Source organism: Spermophilus citellus, assembly GCF_964194105.1.
Source record: "Spermophilus citellus genome assembly, chromosome: 17".
NCBI lineage: Eukaryota > Metazoa > Chordata > Mammalia > Rodentia > Sciuridae > Spermophilus > Spermophilus citellus.
The window spans coordinates 70,445,959-70,464,861 of NC_138199.1; the positions used below are offsets into that span (position 1 = coordinate 70,445,959).

The window sequence follows — 18,903 nt, forward strand, 5'->3', positions numbered from 1 at the left end:
CATGCATGTCGGTGCAGTATCCAGTATTCCAACTTGTCCCAGGAACACTTATGACAAATCTTAACCTCCCTGGAAGATGGAGCCCTGGGGCTTTCAATCCCAGCCCAAGACAGAAAGCCCTAGAAGGGAGGTGACCACCCCAACCCAGCCAGGACCCAGCTCTCCACGGAGCTGCCGGGCAAACCCGACGGCCAGCTCACGACGCTCCGGGATGCGCTTCTGAAGCCACCTGACTGCAGAGAAGGGCTCTCTATTTAAACACCTGTATGATTAAACATGTTTAAATTATACACATATCTCCATTCCACTTGCAGCAAACTTCATGAGTGAACGTTGACCCTGCAGGACACATTGGCAGAGAAGACTCATCCTAGAGTTCTCTCAAGTCGGGGGCCTATTACCATCCTCCCGGCCCAGGCTCCACACCAACACCTCCAAGCACCCACTTCTCACTGCGTTCACCAGGTCAGGAGTTAGGGTCTGCAGGTGAGTTCTGCTGAGTCTCCCTGCCTCCTTCTCCCACCTGCACCCTAATGTCCTCCTGTGACAGGGAACATGTTTGGGTATTTCCTCAGGCCCAGGGTGACTTCAAGTGGGTCAGTTGGGAACATGCTGACCACCCAACCTTCTAATTTAGAAGGAAGAGTCACACATTCAGAGCTGGGGGCTGCCCACTTACTCAGCTGCTCCTTAGTTTCCTGGGTGAAGACCACTCCTCAGAATTAAAAGCACCTCCCAGTCACAAGGTGGCAGGAGGAAAGGCCTGGGCACACGAGGTCTGTGCACACATCGTGATGCATTCAGCCTTGAAGGAAGGGAATCCTGAGCCATGATGACGTGGGTCAACCGAGAAGGTCACCATGCTAGGTGACCAAAGGCAGACACCCAGAGACAAACACGGTACAGTTCCATGTGCACGAGGTCCCTAAGATGTCCAATTCCTGGAGACAGAAAGCAGAAGGTGGCTGCCAGGGGCCAGGGAAGAGAGATGGTGAACTCTTGCTGAAGGGTTTCAGTTGGGAAGATGGAGGTCTTCGAGGTGGACAGTGGCACAACTAAGCAAATGCACTTCAAGCTGCCAAAACTGTACACTTAAAAATGATCAGGGTGGTACATTTTATGTTGTGTATATGTTGTCACAGTAAAAAACCTTTACATTTTAAAAAATGAGTTAAGTGAGGGAGACAATTGTAGAGGCAATGATCATCATGTAAAGGTCCTGAGTGGTTCACTCCTGAAGGAGTTGTCCCCAGGGGCCAGCATCTCGAGCATCTTCATTTCCACACATAAAGCACGGCAGAATCCCTCCAGCAAAGACTGCCACCTCCTCAAGTCACCCTTTGATTGGCACAAAAACCACTCAAGACCATGTGTGTGAGAACCACAGGGGTTGCACCAGTAACTAAGAAGCATCCAGCAGGCACTCAACGTTTGCAAAATTAAGGACCGAAGAAGCCTACAGGCACTCAGCTGAGGGGGAAAAGCATGCCCTGAGATCCCTAAGCATTTTCCAGATAGATCTGCTGGTCAGACAGCCATGGTCCTTCCTGGTCTGTCCTACTGGGGCCTTTCAGTCCTATGCTTTCACGCACAGGAAAGTAAATGGCAAAAATGAAATGAGTGCAATTACAATGCGCTAATTGAAATAATAATAATAATAGAAGGGAATTCGGTGAGAGTGGAGCCAGCAGATGGCGGGGGGGGGGGGGGGGGGGGGGGGGAGACAGAATGTCCTGGGAATAGGATTGATCAATTATGTGCATGTGCGAACGTGGCACGATGCACTCCATTGCTATGTATGATCATAGTGCACCAACAAAAATTTCTTTTCAATCAAGTGAAATGATGTCAGGGTCACACTTTTTAGACAAAAGAAATGAATCTGATAATCATTAAAATGAAACCGTAACGAATCAGCACCTTCCCAACTGTTGGGCTGCATGTGCTCTCCGCCCATTGGTTCCCAGGGCTTCAGAACCGCAGGACTGCAGTCCCACATGGTCGGCCCAGGCACAGCCGCCTCCGTTTCACGACACACAAAGACGCCTGGTTTCAGGACTTCTGTGCAAAAACCTGTACCAACACACCAAATACGGGAGGAGGTGATGATTCACGTTTCACAAAGCATTCCTGGACGGGAACCTGCCACCTCAGCATTCTTGCTGCCTCATGATTCCTCCAGGTCTCCTGGGCATCACGTAATCAGCCAAAGTCAGTTTTGTGTAGCATTTTTTTTTTTTGGGGGGGCAAACCTATTCAGGGAAGCAAGGGAGCCCCAGTGATTTGGGACAGGGTGTCCTTAGCTGAAGGTGTGGCTGAAGGAAGACGTTCTTGTGGGATCAATCCCGTCCTCTTGCAAAGTGAGCAGCAGACATCTATCCTGGGGAGGGGGGGTGCTCACTTGGGCCCGGCCTGCTCCATAATGACAGTGACATCACCTAGGACAATGGTGGCCAGAAACAGAAGTAGAATTAATCTGCACGCAAGCTAACGTACCAGGAAGCAGCAGGGAAGGGGAAGTTCCCAAGCTCCAGGGCACTTCGAACTCCCAAGGGGAAGGACTGCTGCAGATCTGACTGGATCCGTGGCCCAGATCCGCAGTTCCTTTCTCATTCACCCCAGCGTGGCCACGTCTGTCTCAGCCAAGGACAAAGGGCACACAATGTCTAGGTAAAAACCTGGACTAACCAACCCCTAAGTGCAAATGGCGGTCCAGGCCAGGTGGGGGTCAGCCAAGAAGGTTTCCTGGAAGACAGGAAGAGAGCTTTGTGGTTGGGTAAGTTCCAGGGGAGCTGGGGCGGGGTGGGGGGGGGCCTCAATTTAGACTTGAGCTGGCCAAAAATCAGTCGACTCCCTATTTCTTAAAGTGTCCATCTCTGTCTGCATGGGCTGCAGAACATAGAAACTGGGAACCCCAAGCAGCCTCCCCAGCCTCAGACAAATCAAAACGGAACCTCTAAAGGTGAGAGGGGGCTGCTGAGTGTTATTGGCAGGTTCTCCAAGCAGTTCATTCTCTAACCACCCCCTGAGAACAGACGGTGGGAACACAGTGAGTTATCCCAAAGTGAACATTCTGAAGGGGCCCACATGGATCTGCGAAGAGCTGCGGCCTCTGGGAGAGCAGGGCCTTCAGGAGTCATGGAGGAGAGGGACAAACCAGGTGTGGAGAGCAGCACCCTTCACCCTTTCCCCTTTCCCCTAGGAGCCAGCCGGTTACCAAGGACACCTGCACCACGGTGCATGGGGACAGCGAGGTGGAATCGTTGTTTTCTACACACAAGCTGTGCTCACAGAGGGGACGAGAGGCCAAGTCCAGACAAACAGACCCTGGCAGGAACAGAAACTACCTGGCCAACAGAAGGGTGTTCTGTGGAGACTTAAGGCACCTTAAAACTTCTACGTCCCCAGCAAACATCACCCACACACTCTGCAGGTGACCTCTCCACACTGGAAAAGACAGCAAGGTGCTTATCTGCAGGTTTACGGGCCACATGGTCTCTGTTGTAGGACGCATCAGACCAGGTGGGAGTCAGCTTGGCTTCCTGGAGGAAGAGAATGAACCCTGTGGTTGGCTAGACTTCAAGGGCCCGTTTAGACGGTCACTGCCAAGAATCAGTCTTCTTTGGGTTTCCTAAACTTCTCAAGAGCACTCCCTTGTGCAAAGACCTTGGGCCAGCCTCTATCCACGTTAGCTGCGTCCCCAAGCGCCTTCAGGATAGCTCTCCTCACCCCAAATCCCCCATCCCTCCAGACAAAGAAAGCCCCGAAAGAAAAGGAGAGTCAGTCTTCACCCAAGATTACCCAACAACACCCTCGATCCATCCCAAGCCGAGAGCAAGAACCCACGTTCCTTAGCTCTGCCCGGATGACCAGGAAATGCAACATGGCTGGGTTTGCACGATGAGCTCCCTGACACACCTGCGGCGTGAGTCACCAGAGCAGGCACTGATTGCATGGTGTACTTGTCAACCGCAGAGTCAGTGACTTAGCAGCCTGCTCTCACGCACACCAGATGACATCCATCTACCTGGCCCCCAGAGACGTGTTGGGACAGATTGGGTAATAACCCAATTTTTACTCAACCACGTTCCCAGTGGAGGTTTGGAGAGAGAGAGAAAGGGAGACGCAGATGGTTTCCCATGTTCGGTCAGAGCTCCTCCAGGCCCCAGGTCTATGATCCGACTCAGCTGCTATCATTCAGGAGAGGACTAGGTATCCTGGGAAGGAAGGTAAAGGGACCATCTCAATTTTAAACCTTCTCCAGAACAGAGACCATCTACTGTGACCCTCTCTGCTTCTGCTTTTACAAGATGTCATTGTAGGACCAGGGATTAGACCCTGCACCAGAAACGGACATTAGTGGGACCATTGGAGGAATGTCAGTAAGACCTATGAGTGAGCGTTGTGTTAATGTTAACATCTGCAGCTGGTCCTTCCTTGCACAGGGGTGTGTCAAACGTTAACAAGTGGGAAAGCTGGAAGAGGATATGGGGGAACTGGGTACAATTTTTGCAACTTTCCTGTAAATCGAGATTTATATCAAAACCAAGTTATTGTTTAAGAAAAGACAGTGTTTTCCTCTAGCTGCTTACTTAACACTAAGTCTACATACAGTATTGCTAAACCTATTCATACCACAGTCCTGAAGGCAAAGTCTAAGACATTCTCATACCAAAGCTGATCAACTCTTTGACAAAGAGGGAAAAGAACCGAACAAAACCCTGCATTCAGTCGGCAGTCATTTATCCTGTACCTTTGTTTCCTCCCCAAGATGCAGGCCTATTGGGTAGAGAAGTGGTGGCCTTTGCCTCTAACTGCAAGAAATGCTCACCAACAGAGGCACACCTTCAACTGTAGACCTGATTCTGAATTAAAGTAAAAAAAAAAAAAAAAAAAAACACAAAACAAAATAGCAATTTTGGGGGATTTTCCACAGGGCAACAAGCAAAATGTGGACAAATCCTTATGTAGAAGGAGAATCAACAATGCCTTACCTCTGGGGGTGAAAGTTTGGAAATACCTTAGTGACCAACAGTAGGAGGGATTATCAAGCACATTATAGTTCAACACCTGCAGTGAAATACAGTATCGCAGAATCACTGCAGGGGAAACATTCAAATGAAATCAAGGGGGAAATCGAGCAGGAAACAGAGCTGTGCTAATTACAGGATTTTAACAGTGAGGAAACATGCTCTTTTTTTTTTAACTGTGGGAGCTGGATTTCTTCCTGCATTTTCCACCTTTTTTGCAGCTTTCTGTAAAGGAGAAAAAGAGAATGGGTGGGATGCAGAGGTGGCACTGTGGGTCACTGTTCAGCAGAGCAGTTTCAACAGTTCCTGCCCCAGGGTCAGCTTGAGAACTGGGCAGGGGGAGGTGGGGGAATGGCCTGGGATCATGCTGCACTAACCTGGGCAGCTCCAGGGAGCCAGGTGGGGCTGAAGGCAGCTGAGGACCCCAACTTCTGGGGGGGAGGGACATATCAGTACTATCACCATTTGATTTTTTTTTTCTTCCTCTGCTGCCTGGCTCTCTCCCTGCCGAGCAGGTGCTCTTTAGAGGTGCTGAAACCCTGAGCACTAACTAAGGAAGATGCTGACCACCTGTAGTTTTCTATGCAGGAGGGACTTGGTGGGAAACATCATCACCAACAGATTTCATGAGAGAACCTATAGGCTGCAGATGGGTTTGTGGGTGGAGGAGGGAATCCCACAGCTGGGAAAGCATCCCCAGGAAACCATCTTCAGAGGCAGAGTCCTGGAGTTCAGGACAAGTGCCAAGAAGGGAGAAGGAAAAAAGGACCCTGATTTGTACATTGAAGTGACAGGTCCTAGATGGCTGCCCCAAACAGGGCAGACACAAAAGAACAAGGAGAGAAGGAAACTGTAGATGCACAAATGGTTTACTTTCAGTTCAGGACTCAAGACTTAGCCCCCCTCCCATACTGGCCAAGAAACCTCTTCCATTACAAATTGCCGGGAGGAAAGAGGAGGTAGGAGGGTGGCAGGTGAACGCAATGGACCAAATTCCTGCCATCTCCCACTCATTCAGGAAACCTGTTTACACTCTGGCCAAACGCAGCCACCTGGCTTCCATTGAGGGTGGCCAGTACTTTCAGTAGGGCCAATCAACAGACACTCCGGCCCCCTCCTAGCCCCAGTTATTGACCTCAGGGCCTTCTCCAAGAGCTGCGCCCCAGCAGCACGCTGGGTCGCCAGTGAGCAGATGTCAGAAGCTATTAGGAGTGCAGCGCTCCCAAACTAACGGGACCGGAGGGGGACCAAGCAACAAGGTAAGTGCCAGGGCCAAGCGTAAGGACGCGGGGCGCTTCCTCCAGCTAATGCTCTGTCCCAAAAGGCAGCCAAAGGCTTGGCAGCGCTGGAGCCTGAAGAATAATAACTAAGAATGCCAGGCTGGGGTGGTCGCTGATCACTGCAACCGGAGGGAATACGCTCCGCCTCGAGACAGAGGGATGACAAAAATGATCTCCAAGAAGAGACACCGTGGGGCGGAGGGGTGGGGGACGAAGGGAGCAAATCAAATCCCCTTCCCCAAACTGAAAGGAAACTTACCTCCAGCTTAGCGAATCAATCCACTAATGAAGAGGAATCCTGGGTCTTCTGAGCCCAGCTGATATGCGCCAAGTAATCCACGTTAGGGAGCCCCCATCCCTTTCCCCACTGTCCATTCAAGGCCAAAGCGCCGCCAACCCCCAGCCTCTCCACCGCGGAGATGGCGGGGAATCTCGGCTGGGGTCCCCAAGCGGCTGCCTAGCGGTCCCCAGGGGTGGGCGCGCCGCAGGCATAAGCCAGGCGCCGGGAGGACCCCATGAACGCACTCCGCCTCCTTGCGCTGGGAGAGCACCGGTCCTGGACGCACCTTTTCTCTTTTCATCCCTGCGCATCGCCCTCGTGAACCCACAGATTGCACCGGGAAAACCCCTCTGCCAATCCAGGAACTCGCTAAAGGCAGATCCTCTCTCGGCCTCAGGTTTCCAAGTCCGCGGGGCCCGGGCAGCCGGGGGTGGGCACCCGCCAGGCCGGAGAATGCCGGGGAGAAGGCCGAGCCACAGATGCCAGCTGCAGCAGCCTCCTCGAGAGCGGCCGGCACCGTGCGCGATCGCACAGCCTCTGCGTTCTGCTGGCGCTTGGGCCATTCGGCTTTTTTATAGCATCCGACCGCGGAGGGGCGGAGCCCGAGGGGCGGGGAAGGGCGGGGCCTATGGCTTGCTGGGAGTTGTAGTTCTGTCTTCCTGATCCAGGCAAATGCTGGGCAAGGCACAACAGCTGTCCTCTCTCCTCCATGGACCAGGCGGGACTCCAATCTCAACGTCAGTTCGGTTGGCCTTTGTGCATAAGGTGGGTCACACCTGCCCCTATGTGCAGCCCAGGACGACAAAACTTGGTCGCTCTAGAGTTAAATCCAGCTGAGCTGCAACTCTGCCTAGCCACCAAGCAGCTGTGTGACCTACAGAGTATGGTCCGGATTCTTCCTGTGGCACAGATAGGGACGTTAGTGCCTGCTTCTGCAGGCGCTGCCCACACCACACACCAAACAGTGTGGCCTGATCCGTCTTCTTTAGGGTGAACGATTTTCATTTCCTTACATTGTTTACCCGCAAAGCACACATGCTTTGGGACACCCCTCCACAACCTAGCTCCCAGATTAAAATTCTGGAACTGCCACTGCCCTTATTCCACCCTGGGTTTCTGCATGCACCTTCTCCTTCACCCAGCACCTGAATCCCCACAGACGCTGGATGCAGGCAGGAGGCCTCCCTCCAGCAGCCCAGTCAAGTGAGAGGAGGAAGCAGCCTCATGACATTGGCATGGATGTGCAAGGGCCTGTCTGGGCCAGAGCATTAACCCTGCCTGGGGACATCAGCCAAGGCTTTCCAGAGGACTGGTGTCTGAGCTGAGCGGGCAGGAGGTGGGCGAACAGAGACACACAGCAACAGTACACAGAGGGCAGAGAGCTGTGTGCGTGGGGAACTTTGCAGGTATACAAGAAGACGGCAAGCTGAGGAGGAGGCCAGGGCCAGGGATTCGTTTCCGGGGGGCTTCTATGACGAAGTGCACAGACTGAGGCACAGACGGGGGGTTAGAACAACAGAGATTTATTTTCTCACAGTTCTTCTTGGCTGGAAGTCCAAGATCAAGTGTCAACAGAGCGGTGCAGGAGAAAGAGTGACAGGCCTCTCCAGATTCTGACCGTGGCTGGCCTTTGTCAGTGATCTTTGACTTGCAGATGCGTCTCCTGACCCTCCACCTTCACGGCCTCGGCCTGTGTCTTTTTACATGTCTCCCCCTGTGGTCTCTGTCTCTTCCCACGTGTTCTTGTCATAAGGACACCTGTCATATTGCTTTGAAGTCCCTGCTCCACTGTGACTGCATTTTAACTAATTGCGTCTACAGTGGCCCTGTTTACAAATAAGGTTATGCTCTGGGTTACAGGAGATTAGGACTTCAACACACGTTGGAGGTGGACACGACTCAGCCCACAGCAGGCTCCTGTGACTGGCTGCCCCAGTAACACCCACTGTGACTAACCAGCCCTTTTGATAAGAGCAAGCTCTGATAAATGAGATGAAACCACAGAATCCCTGGGGCTGTGAAAGGGAGGGAGGCCTCGGACCCTGTTTCCCTGTGGCCACATGACACTGGAGAGGAGGTAGCCTCAGGAACAAGGTATCCACATTTAATGTGACAAGAAGCACCTGGGTATATTCCCCCAGCTCAGGGAAATGGGGTCCGGGAGGAGAGAAGGTTGTGGTGGGGTGCCTTGTCTTCCCTAAGCACTTTCTGATTCTCAACCTGCCCTAGTGACCATTGAAATCACAGGCGACAGGTGAGTTCTGATTTGGCCCTGGAAGCCTGGCTCCCACCTCTTGTCGTGTGGCATCTGCAGAGAGTCAGTGGCAGTGCAGTGTGGTTTGACAACTGTTTCCTTTTGACAGTCACATTTATCTCCTCTCTTGCTTTGGGAAGAAAAACTGAGGCCAGGACAAACATGAAGATGACCTCCCGTGGCCCCCCCACAGACTCCTGGGGAGAAGCCTCCAGCACTGTCTTGAGGAGTGGCAGGACTTCGCCAAGTCTTTCCCTGAGCACAAGGTGGCACGGCTAAGGCTGAGGGGCATCCTGTCCTCTCGAATGCTCCCCGTGCCCACTGTTGATCATGCATGGGTTACTGGTGTTTTCAGCATTCAACCCATTCTACTACTCAGTCTTTCACAACTGTTCTTCAGCACCTTAGCTACTTGAGTGGTTAGGAAAACAGGGTACAATTAGTTTGATTTTTTTTTTTTTTTTACCACAGGAAAAGCCAGAATCAAATCTCTTCATTGCCCAAAAAACCTCCAGAAACATCAATATGAATCTTATTTACACAGATTCAGATACAGATCGGTATAGAAATATTTATGACATACATATACACATATTATATACAGATGTACATCTCCCTCCTCTCTCCACTGACAGCCTAGAAGCAATGACACCCTGTAGCAGGAACATGTGGTCTACAATTTTGTTCCTAATACCATTATCCAAAAAGAGAACCCAGGATACGTGGAGAAATGGCTAACTCTAGGACAGGTGCAAGAAATGTACAAGACAAACCTAGGAAATCTTATAGTCTCAGAAAGTGTTAAAGTATACCTAGGCATCACATACACACACACACACATATGACCACCACCTTTACACACACCCCCACACACACCCTGTGACCCTGTGAGTATGGCAAAGAGTCCCAGAATCCAATTTATTGAGGTTCTAATGGCCGAAGTTAGGCAATGGTTTGAACAACAGAATAAATAATATAGCATTGGATTATAGCCCCAAATATAAACTAAATATTCTTAAGTCCATACTGATATAGTTGATAGAATAAATAGATCCACAAGGGGAAATAAATCTCCTCTGCAGAAGAATTCCAAAAGTGTACGTGGACAAGCTGCCCTCTCCTCTTCCTTCCAAAGGGTGAAGTAAGGAAAGAGGGCCCCTCACCGTGGCATCGCAAAAGAAGGTTCAGACAGATTCCATTTGAGGGATTGGCCACAAAATCCTTAACCAGGACACCTCAAACTGTTAGGATTATCTAAAACAAGGAAAGTTCTAGAAACCGTCACAGCCCAGAGGGGCTTAAGAAGTCAGGATAACTAAATGTGCTATTCTGGATAGAAACCTGGACCTGGAAAGGACATTAGGGAAAAAGGGAAAAAAATGAGGAAATCTGAATACAGTGTAGACTTTAGTTAATGAGAATATCACTAAGGATTCAGAATTGTTACAATGTAGCTATGGGGTGGGGGTGGGACAGATGTGCCATCTTTGAAATATTCTGTAAATCTATTCTAGAACTGAAGTGCTATTTTAAAGGTTAAAAATGTAGACACAGGGCTGGGCTGTGGCTCAGAGGTAGCGCGCTCACCTAGCACCGGCAAGGCCCTGGGTTCAATACTCGGCACAACATAAAAATAAATAAATAAAATGAATGTATACACAGAGAAAAGCCAGCACTGTGCATCCTGTAATCCCAGCTCCTTGGGAAGCTGAGGCAGGAGGCATGAATTCAAAGCCAACTACAATGATTTAGCGAGGGACTTAACAACTCAGCAAGACCCTGTCTCTAAAAATGAAATATAGAAAGGGGCTGGGGATGTGGCTCAGTGTTTAAGCACCTCTGGGTTTAATCCTCAGTACCGAAAAAATAAAAATAAAAGTAAAATGTATACACAGAGGCAAATGATTGCAATACCAATTCTCTCCTGAGTAAAGTTTTTTAATTTGGAGAGTAACTCCATGGCTGGCTGTTCTGTTGATCATTTTTTTTCCTATCTCAGAACTGTGATTATGCTGTCGGAATTTGAATGCATTTCTTATATCCTAGTATTCAGTGGGACACGTCACCAGCTTTAGCTTCTTCAAGAGTTTCTTGGCACCGGGTGTGGTGGCGCACAACTATGATCCTAGTGGCTCGGGAGGCTGAGGCAGGAGGATGGCGAGTTCAAAGCCAGCTTCAGCAAAAATGAGGCGCTAAGCAACTCAGTGAGATCCTGTCTCTAAATAAAATACAAAAATGGGCTGGGGATGGGGCTCCGTGGTCAAATGCCCCTGAGTTCAATCCCCGGTACCCCCCCAAAAAAAGAGTTACTTGGCTATTCTTGGACCTCTCCCATCCCATATTAAATTTTAAATTAGCACATTGAATTTTAGGTAAAAAATAAACAAAAATATTGCAGAGGAAAAATGCTTCCAGAAGACCCTCCGTGCTCACAAATTGCATGTAAACTTGACCTCCTGGCATCGAAGCCTCTATGGTCTGGCCTTCATCTCCTTTTTCACCCTCATCTCTCCAGTGAAGCCCCTGGGCCCCAGGCAATGGGAACGTCTGCTGACTTGGAGCTGACTGTAGACCTCCAGCCCTAGTGCCTCCTCCACCCTCATCTCCACCTATGGACTTCTGTGGCATCTCCCACCTGCCTCTCAGATGCCACCTCTTCCAGGCAGCCCTCCCAGCTGCCCAGTTCCTGAGAGAGTTCCACTGAAGCCGCCGTATCCCTCAGTCCCTCTCCAGACCAAGTTTCCTGAAATCATGAATTTTATTCCTCCTTTTCGTAACTTTCCTGTCCCTACCATCCAGGGTGGTTTTTATGCAAGATCAAGGTGCTTGGTGCTTGCAGTGGAGTCCCTGGTGCCAGCATCCAGTCGTCTTTAGAGCTAACCCCAACTCCAGCGGCCCAGGCCCTGTCCTTGACATTCACAGCATGTGGTAACCTCCAATAGTTGGTCCTGTTACTAATCCCACATTAGACAGAACAGAACCCAAGCCAAGAGCAATGAAGCACCTTGCTCGATGTCACAAAGCAATGGCAGGGCCAAGGCCCCAACCCAGAGCCCTCTCCTGGAAGCAACTCCACCCTGCTGCACAATTCCTCTGATTTCCCAGCAGCAAGGGCTGCCTGGAGGTTCCTTCTAGGAAGGCTGCATGTTCTGCACAAGCTGGTATAAGGATATGGTTAGACAGGTGGAAAGCACCCAGCACAGTGCCTTGCCCATAATAGCTACTCAATAAATCCTGGCAATCCAGGGTGCTCACCTGCGTCCCTCCTTCTGCCCCCCCACTTTGCCCCACAGAGCTCTTCATCACCCATCCTACTCCCCCTTGTCAAAATGAGTAGTCAATGGATGGACAGAGCAGATGGAGATTCCTGCCAGCACAGAAAGTTCTGCAGCATCAGCACCGACTGAGACCTGATGACACGTTCAGATTCTGGGCTGGCAGTGTGGCTCAGTGGTAGAGCATCTGCCTAGCATGCATGAGGCCCTGGGTGTGATCTCCAGCACCACAGAAAGAAAAGAAAGGAATTCAGATTCTCACACTGTACACCCCGCATCAGAATCTGCATCTTTTGATTCATATTTTTTGAATTTTTTAATTTTACAAGTAGGCCTACATATACATATAATTACAGTTTAAAGTTCTTTTTCAAGTCAAAAAGCCTATCCTCTTGGACAGAGTGTTGGTTTTAAATGAGTGGAACATATCCTCCATCTCATTCTGCAACACTCTTTTTAAAACTTTTGTCCTGTTAGCAAAGTTCTAGAGAATGTTCAAAAATCCAGCAGTTCAGAGGAGATAGAACATTTGGAAACAGTTCGACGTGGACAAAATTCAATAAATCCAAGACTGGCCCAGTGCCACACATCATGTGAATCTCTCAGATCACAGGATGTGCATCTGAGCTGGTTAAAACATGCAGATGAACTTGGGGCTGACGTCCAAAATTATCAGAGGTGGGACACAGAGAGCCCAAAGCAAGCAGCGTTGTGTTCCAGGGTGAGAGGACGCATCGATGAGATTTAACTGCCGAGTTTCCCGAGCTTGGTGCAGAGACTCAAATAACTAAAAAACGAGCAAATGCAGATGGATTTCAGCAGATAAATAAATAATAACAAAAGGAAAGAAAGATAGACAGAAAGACTGCTGAGTTTCAGGGGGCTGAGCACTCCAAAGCCACCAAGAGCTTTCAGAGATCAGTGTCTGTTAGGATTTCCAGCAACTGGCTGTGAGAGTCATCACACTTTTCAAAGTCATTGTCACAGGCTTCTCTGCCCATCCACTGGTGATTTCCCACCCAAGGTGCATTGCCTCTGACTTTTCTGGCAGCCACAGGGAACAGTGTCAGCAAGGGACTGCCCTCAACCATCTGGGCTATTATTTTACCCTTATCTTCCTCTTGCTGCTCCAGGGTCCTGCTCCTGGGTCTTGCTCAGCTCCTTTCAGAAGTACCTCCAAGAGCCTGGCATGCAGTCCCTACGAGGACAACCTCAAGCATGAGGGAAAAGAGGCATCAGACAAATATCCCACTTTTCCATTCTTCAACTTGTTCTGAAGTTTATTCTGCGTGGTTGCTTGGAGAGTCCCGGTGAGAGTCACCCCTGTCTGTCCACAGCATAACCTCCATTAACCCACTGTTTCCTAACCTTCCTCCTTCCCAGGTGACCCTGCACTTCCAAAGATAAGCTATGATACCAAGAGCCTCTCTGATTCAGGAAGAATGCAAAATAAGACACCACTTGCACATCCATGTTTCTGTCTAGATTCTTTGCCCACGTCTGCAATTTTCTAAGTCAGGCAGAATTGGGGTTCAAAGTTGAGAAACATTTTTGATTCTTTTGCTCCTTCTCTTCCACCCCACAGTGTCTTTCTGAAGTGCTTGAGGAGCTTCCCCGTGGCTCTTCCCACTGGGTTCAAGTCCCTGATGACCTCTTCCCACTGCTGGCCCCATTCTGCCTGCAGGGATGCTCTTGAGGCTGGGCTCGGCTGGTCCTTTCAGAGCTCTCTGAGGTAGCCCTTCCTTCCCTCCACCTTAGCCCAATGACTGTTCTCTCTCCTTGGATCTCCCTTTATGCGGTGATCACTTTATTCACGTGACATCTCTTTAGACACGTACATTTCTGGCTCCTCCTGTAAAAGGCTACATGTGCTGGAATCAAAGATATTAGGTATCCCATATGCTCTCTTTCTTTTTGAAATCCCTTCAAAAGGGGCCCAGTCAACATCGTCTGGTTTAATTTGACTGACCAGCTCACACTGTTAACAAAGCGAGTGCAGATCAATGATGCTTTTGCAAGCAGACAAATTTACTCGCTCCCCAAACTATACTGAATCAATCTCAAGCTCCACCCCAAAACTTGATATGATAGCAAACTGCCCAAGCTGGTAGGATCAATTAGCCTGCATCTATATACCAATATCATTATATTGAGTTAATATTTTCAGTGGTTTGTGGAATCACGGAGGAGCAAGTTGGAGGTATTACTGAGAAGGCTAGTGTACGTCCCAAAGGCTCTATGAAGAATGTGAGTTGGTAGTTTTTATGTCTTAAGATGGAAGAGTGATGATCATTCATTCATCAATCAATCAGTCAGTCAACAAACATCTACTTGGCACCTGGTAAGTACTCTGCTAAGCACTGGGGATGTAATGATCAAGATGAGAGATAAGGTTCCTTTGTGGAGGAGACGGAATACACTAGTGAACAGCTGAATGAAGTACTTGTGGAGTCGGTCAGAACAAGGCAAGGCAGAACGCTAAGCCATCAGAGCAGGGAGGGACTGCCTTGGAAGCTTTCTCCCAGGAAGAGGAGAGTTTCAAAGCTGGTGGGAACTACAATGTCCCTTGCTGGCGCACACCTGCCCTCACCACACCTGACCCGGTCACATGAGGGGCTCCTCTGGTCAAAGGCTTCCTGGGGTGGCTCGCTTGATTGTAGCTTTAACAACAGAAAAGTTTGACAAAAGATGTGGAGGTGATTGCGTTGAAGGGGAGGGCACGTCTGGAGATGACGGAGAAGACCAGGCTGGACTCCTCTCCTGGGGGAGGCGGAAGGCGCCCTGCAGCCTCACACCCAGAGGCGACCGTCTCTGAAGCTCCTCAACTGAGAAGAACAGCGTCATTTTCCCCTGGGAATGGAGTGGCTTTGGGGATGCCAAACACCCAGGAATGCCAGTCCAGGCAAAGGAGGGCATGGGACCCATCCAGTAGACACCTTCTCCCCTTCACAGAACTAGTGAAATCCAATATGGCAACGGGATGGAAGGCCTGGCTGGATTTTTCAAGAAGCTGGCGATGCACATGTTCTCAAAGCCCTGAGTTCAGCCCTTCACCTCAGATGCCCTCCCTGTCCCCGCCACTCATTTCTTCCCCTCCTGGAGCAGGTCAGATGGGTGGGAGACGGGTTGAGCAGTGCTGGGAAAATACCTGGGCCCCGCCCCACCCACTCCCACTACCCCCTGGAAGGAGGAGGCAGGTCGGCACTCCCAGCACTCCCTGGGAACACTAAGGCTTTGTTTGCTGGAGGTTCTGAAATCAGCCACCTCCCTTACCTCATCCTGAACTGTAGGTTCTGTCTCCTCCTCCTTCACCAGGGCATGGGGGAGGGGGCACCAACCGCAAGAGGGAGGGGGGCAGAAAGGAAAATGGCTCACGGTGGCTCCCACACATATCCAAGCCTGCCCCCCACCCCATTCCCTCAACTCCCTGAACACCTGGGAAACCGGCTTAGAGGGACGGCAGAACTTGACCCATATCACGTGGAGGGTGGATGCCTGGCCAGCTCTGAACTCTGCTTGTGCCAAGTGTCCTTTGACACCACCTGCCTTGCTCCTGGCCAGACCTCAGCTCAGTTGGAGAGACGGCTCTCTGCAGAAGAAACCCAGGCAGAAGACGGGAGGGAACCCATGTTCAAGTTCTGAATCAGCCCTTAACCAGAGGAGTCTTGGTTTCCTGTGGGAAAATCAGGGTCACCCTGATGCACAAGTCCCCAAAGAGGTCATAAGCCATACCTGAATCTGTAGAAAGGCACAGCTGAGGAGATCACATAAAAACCATCACATTTTCATTTTTTTTTTTTTTTTTTGAATGGCATCTACATGTCAAGCAGGGAGAAATGACAAGAATGTGATCCTTCAGCATAGAAGCATTCTTGAAGAATTCATGCTATGCTTTACAATGGTAGGAAGTAACACCCAGACAGGGCAAGTAACTCACTCAAGATCACACAGCAAGGTAGCAGCAACCACTAAGTCCTAAGATAGCTCACCTGAGAGTAGGGTCTAGGCTTCAGATGGCCGTCCAGGCTCTGAGGAAGGTTTGAAATGTCATCTGGCTCAACCTAATAGCCCTGTTCTAGATCAACTAACCAGGAAGCTGAGACACTTACAGGGCCCACTCAGGGTCTCCCCAGAAGGGGAATCAGCCACTGCACTTTTGGCAGAAGTCAGCCACCCTGCAGCAGATGTCCCATGGAAAGGACAAGCCCCAATTTGCTGATGCAACTTGGCTGGGGCCGGGCTCCAGGCCCAGCGCTGAAGAGAACCTTCTCGATTTCTCTCCGGCATCAAAAGGGCTGATGCCAGAATCTGCTGTAACACAGGTGAGATCTGTCTGGTCACCTAGGAACAGGACCTGGGGGTACCAGGGACTGACCCCTGAGCCACAGACCTCGCTGCCTGAGCCCTCTCCTGGCCAAGACCACCCTGGGCAGGAAGGGGCCAAAGAGGAACACAGCAGGTCCAGGGGGCGAGGAAACATCAGGGCCTCGTGGGCACTGGGGGAGGTGCCTTCGCTCGTTCAATGGCCTCAGAGGCCACGTGGGCACAGGGTTACAGCACAGCCGAAAACCAGGCACTTGCCACAGCAATGTCACTTTCAATGAGTGTCCCACAGTAGCTTGTTTAAATAGCATCCTTGACTTTCTCATTAATTAATAAGCTCAGTGGTTCACCTTGGGAGACTGATTCCAGCCACAGACATGCCAGAAAGAAAACGATCTTCAGAGACGGATCCCAGGGCAGGCCAGCCCCATCACTGAGCAGAGGTGGAGGTAAACGTCTCTGAAGCCTTCCCCGTGGGTCAGGAGGAGCTCCAGGACTCGGGCCTGCTCCTGCCTGAGGGGTTCTGACTGGAACAGGCTAGGGCTGGGGAGCGTGGACTGTCTGGTTTCTCCAGGCCCCAGTAGGATGCTGAGGAAGGCAATGTCTGCATGAGGGTTAGAAAGAAGGGGTGGGAAGAGAGGCAGGGAGAAAAAAGAGGCAGAAAAGAACATTTCTGTCCCTCCAACAGTGGGATAGTCACTGCTGCCTGGAGTGACTGCAGATTGTTGCCTGTCCTAACCACCTCCTAGAAAAGCCACCTCGGACCACCCTAAGCGTCTCCCACTCCCCCCTGGATGCTGGAGAGGACAGAGACTCATGCTCCCTGCTGCCTCTAAGAGAAGAGACCTCACTGAGTCAGACTCCTGCCCACCTGTTCTACCTTGTCCTCAGTGAGTGACCCTGTGGTGGGCAAGAGCCCCAGGCCCAGGTTTCTCAAGTGAAAGCCCCTAACTCATTTAGCAACTGAAGGATCAGACACTGAGCCTCAGACTCAGTCCTGCTCTGCAAATCCAAACTCCATCTCTGAAGACTGTCCCTGGAACCAGGCAGGAAAGGGCAGCAGTGCTCAGGTGAGGCCCCCAGTACCACACCGGTCCGACCCGCTACCCCAGCCCTAATCAGTACTGATTCCCCTTGGCAGTTCTACCTCTCTGAGGCCTGCGTCCATCTCTCAGGTGGTTCTAAGTCAAGCAGGGTCCTCCTTAACCCCTCAACCTATGTGATTTTGGCCTCTCCCCCACTAGAAAGCATCCACCAGAGTCCCCTCTGTGTTGCTAGTCCTGGAAGAGTACCCAGCACTGGGAGGAGCTGGCTAGACATGGACAGAGCAAGCAGGCAATCATTATGATGAGGTTCCACCAGATACTAGGCATGGGATGGATGGGATCTGATCCCCTTGCACCCCTGAGGATGTTGGGATTGACCCACTTTGCAGAAGAGGAAACTGGGATTCAGAAACAGAGTCACACAATTAAGGCCCAGCAAAGTCAGACCCAAAGAGCAGGAACCTCGCTGCATGAAACCACACTGGCAGCTCCCCACTGCAACCGCAGCCACTTGGAGTGGAAAGAACACTTCTGAAACTTTGTTGGACAAACTGACCTTTAACCCACCTGTTTTCAAAATGTATCTGAGTCAAGAACAGAATATCTGAACAGACCCTAACAAGTAAAGAATTTACATAGAAAAAAAAAAAAAAAGCAGCCCAGGAGCAAATGGCTTTACCTGTAAACACTACCAAATGCTTAAAGAATTGACACTAACCCTTCACAAACTCTGAAAACGCAGAAGTGGAAGAAGGACCCCTTCCCAACTCATTTTTATGGGGCCAGTGTTTCAGTGACGTAGAGGACAGAGACATCAGGAGAGAAGGAGATGCAGACCAACCTCCTGTATGAAGATAGGTGTGAGAGTCCTCAACAGAGTACCAGCAGGACAAAGGCATGACATGTGTAAAGATCACAGACCAGAACCAAGCGAGAGTTAGACCAGGAACACACCGTTGGCTTAACAGATGAAATCAGCTAATGCAATGCGTCATGTTAGTTCAACAAATGTTAAAACTACATCATTCTTAATTGACACCCAAAAGACAGTTGGCAAAGTCCAATACCTTTTCACAATAAAAGGACTCAGCGAACTAGAAAGGGAAGGTCACTCCTTTGACACAACATGCAGCAGCTGTGGAAAGTCCGGAACTAATATCATATCATGTGGTTACAGCAGGATGGTCTCTTGGCAGGTGAATGTGCAGGACATCCACTGTCACCATCTCTAGGCCACACTGTGCTAGAGGCCCTAGTCAGAGCAATCCAGCAAGAAAGTTTGATGAGGTCATCCAGGTTGGGAAGAAGAACTAACACTCTCTCTGTTTGGGATGATGTAAAAAGGGCTGGTGAGGATGTGGAGGAACTGGAGCCCCATCCCCGGCTGGCGGGATTATCAAATGCACAGTCACTTT

General features: G+C 50.4%; 1 long non-coding RNA gene across 1 annotated transcript in view; it reads right to left on the reverse strand.

Annotated features, from left to right (window-relative positions):
• The window catches only part of LOC308636791, a 141,447-nt gene extending 134,067 nt beyond the window's left edge, over positions 1-7,380 (reverse strand). The window contains exon 1 of the long non-coding RNA XR_014019479.1: positions 6,570-7,380. This is a non-coding gene — a long non-coding RNA (uncharacterized lncRNA). The remainder of the gene's footprint in view (positions 1-6,569) is intronic.
• Between the last annotated feature and the right edge of the window lie 11,523 nt (positions 7,381-18,903).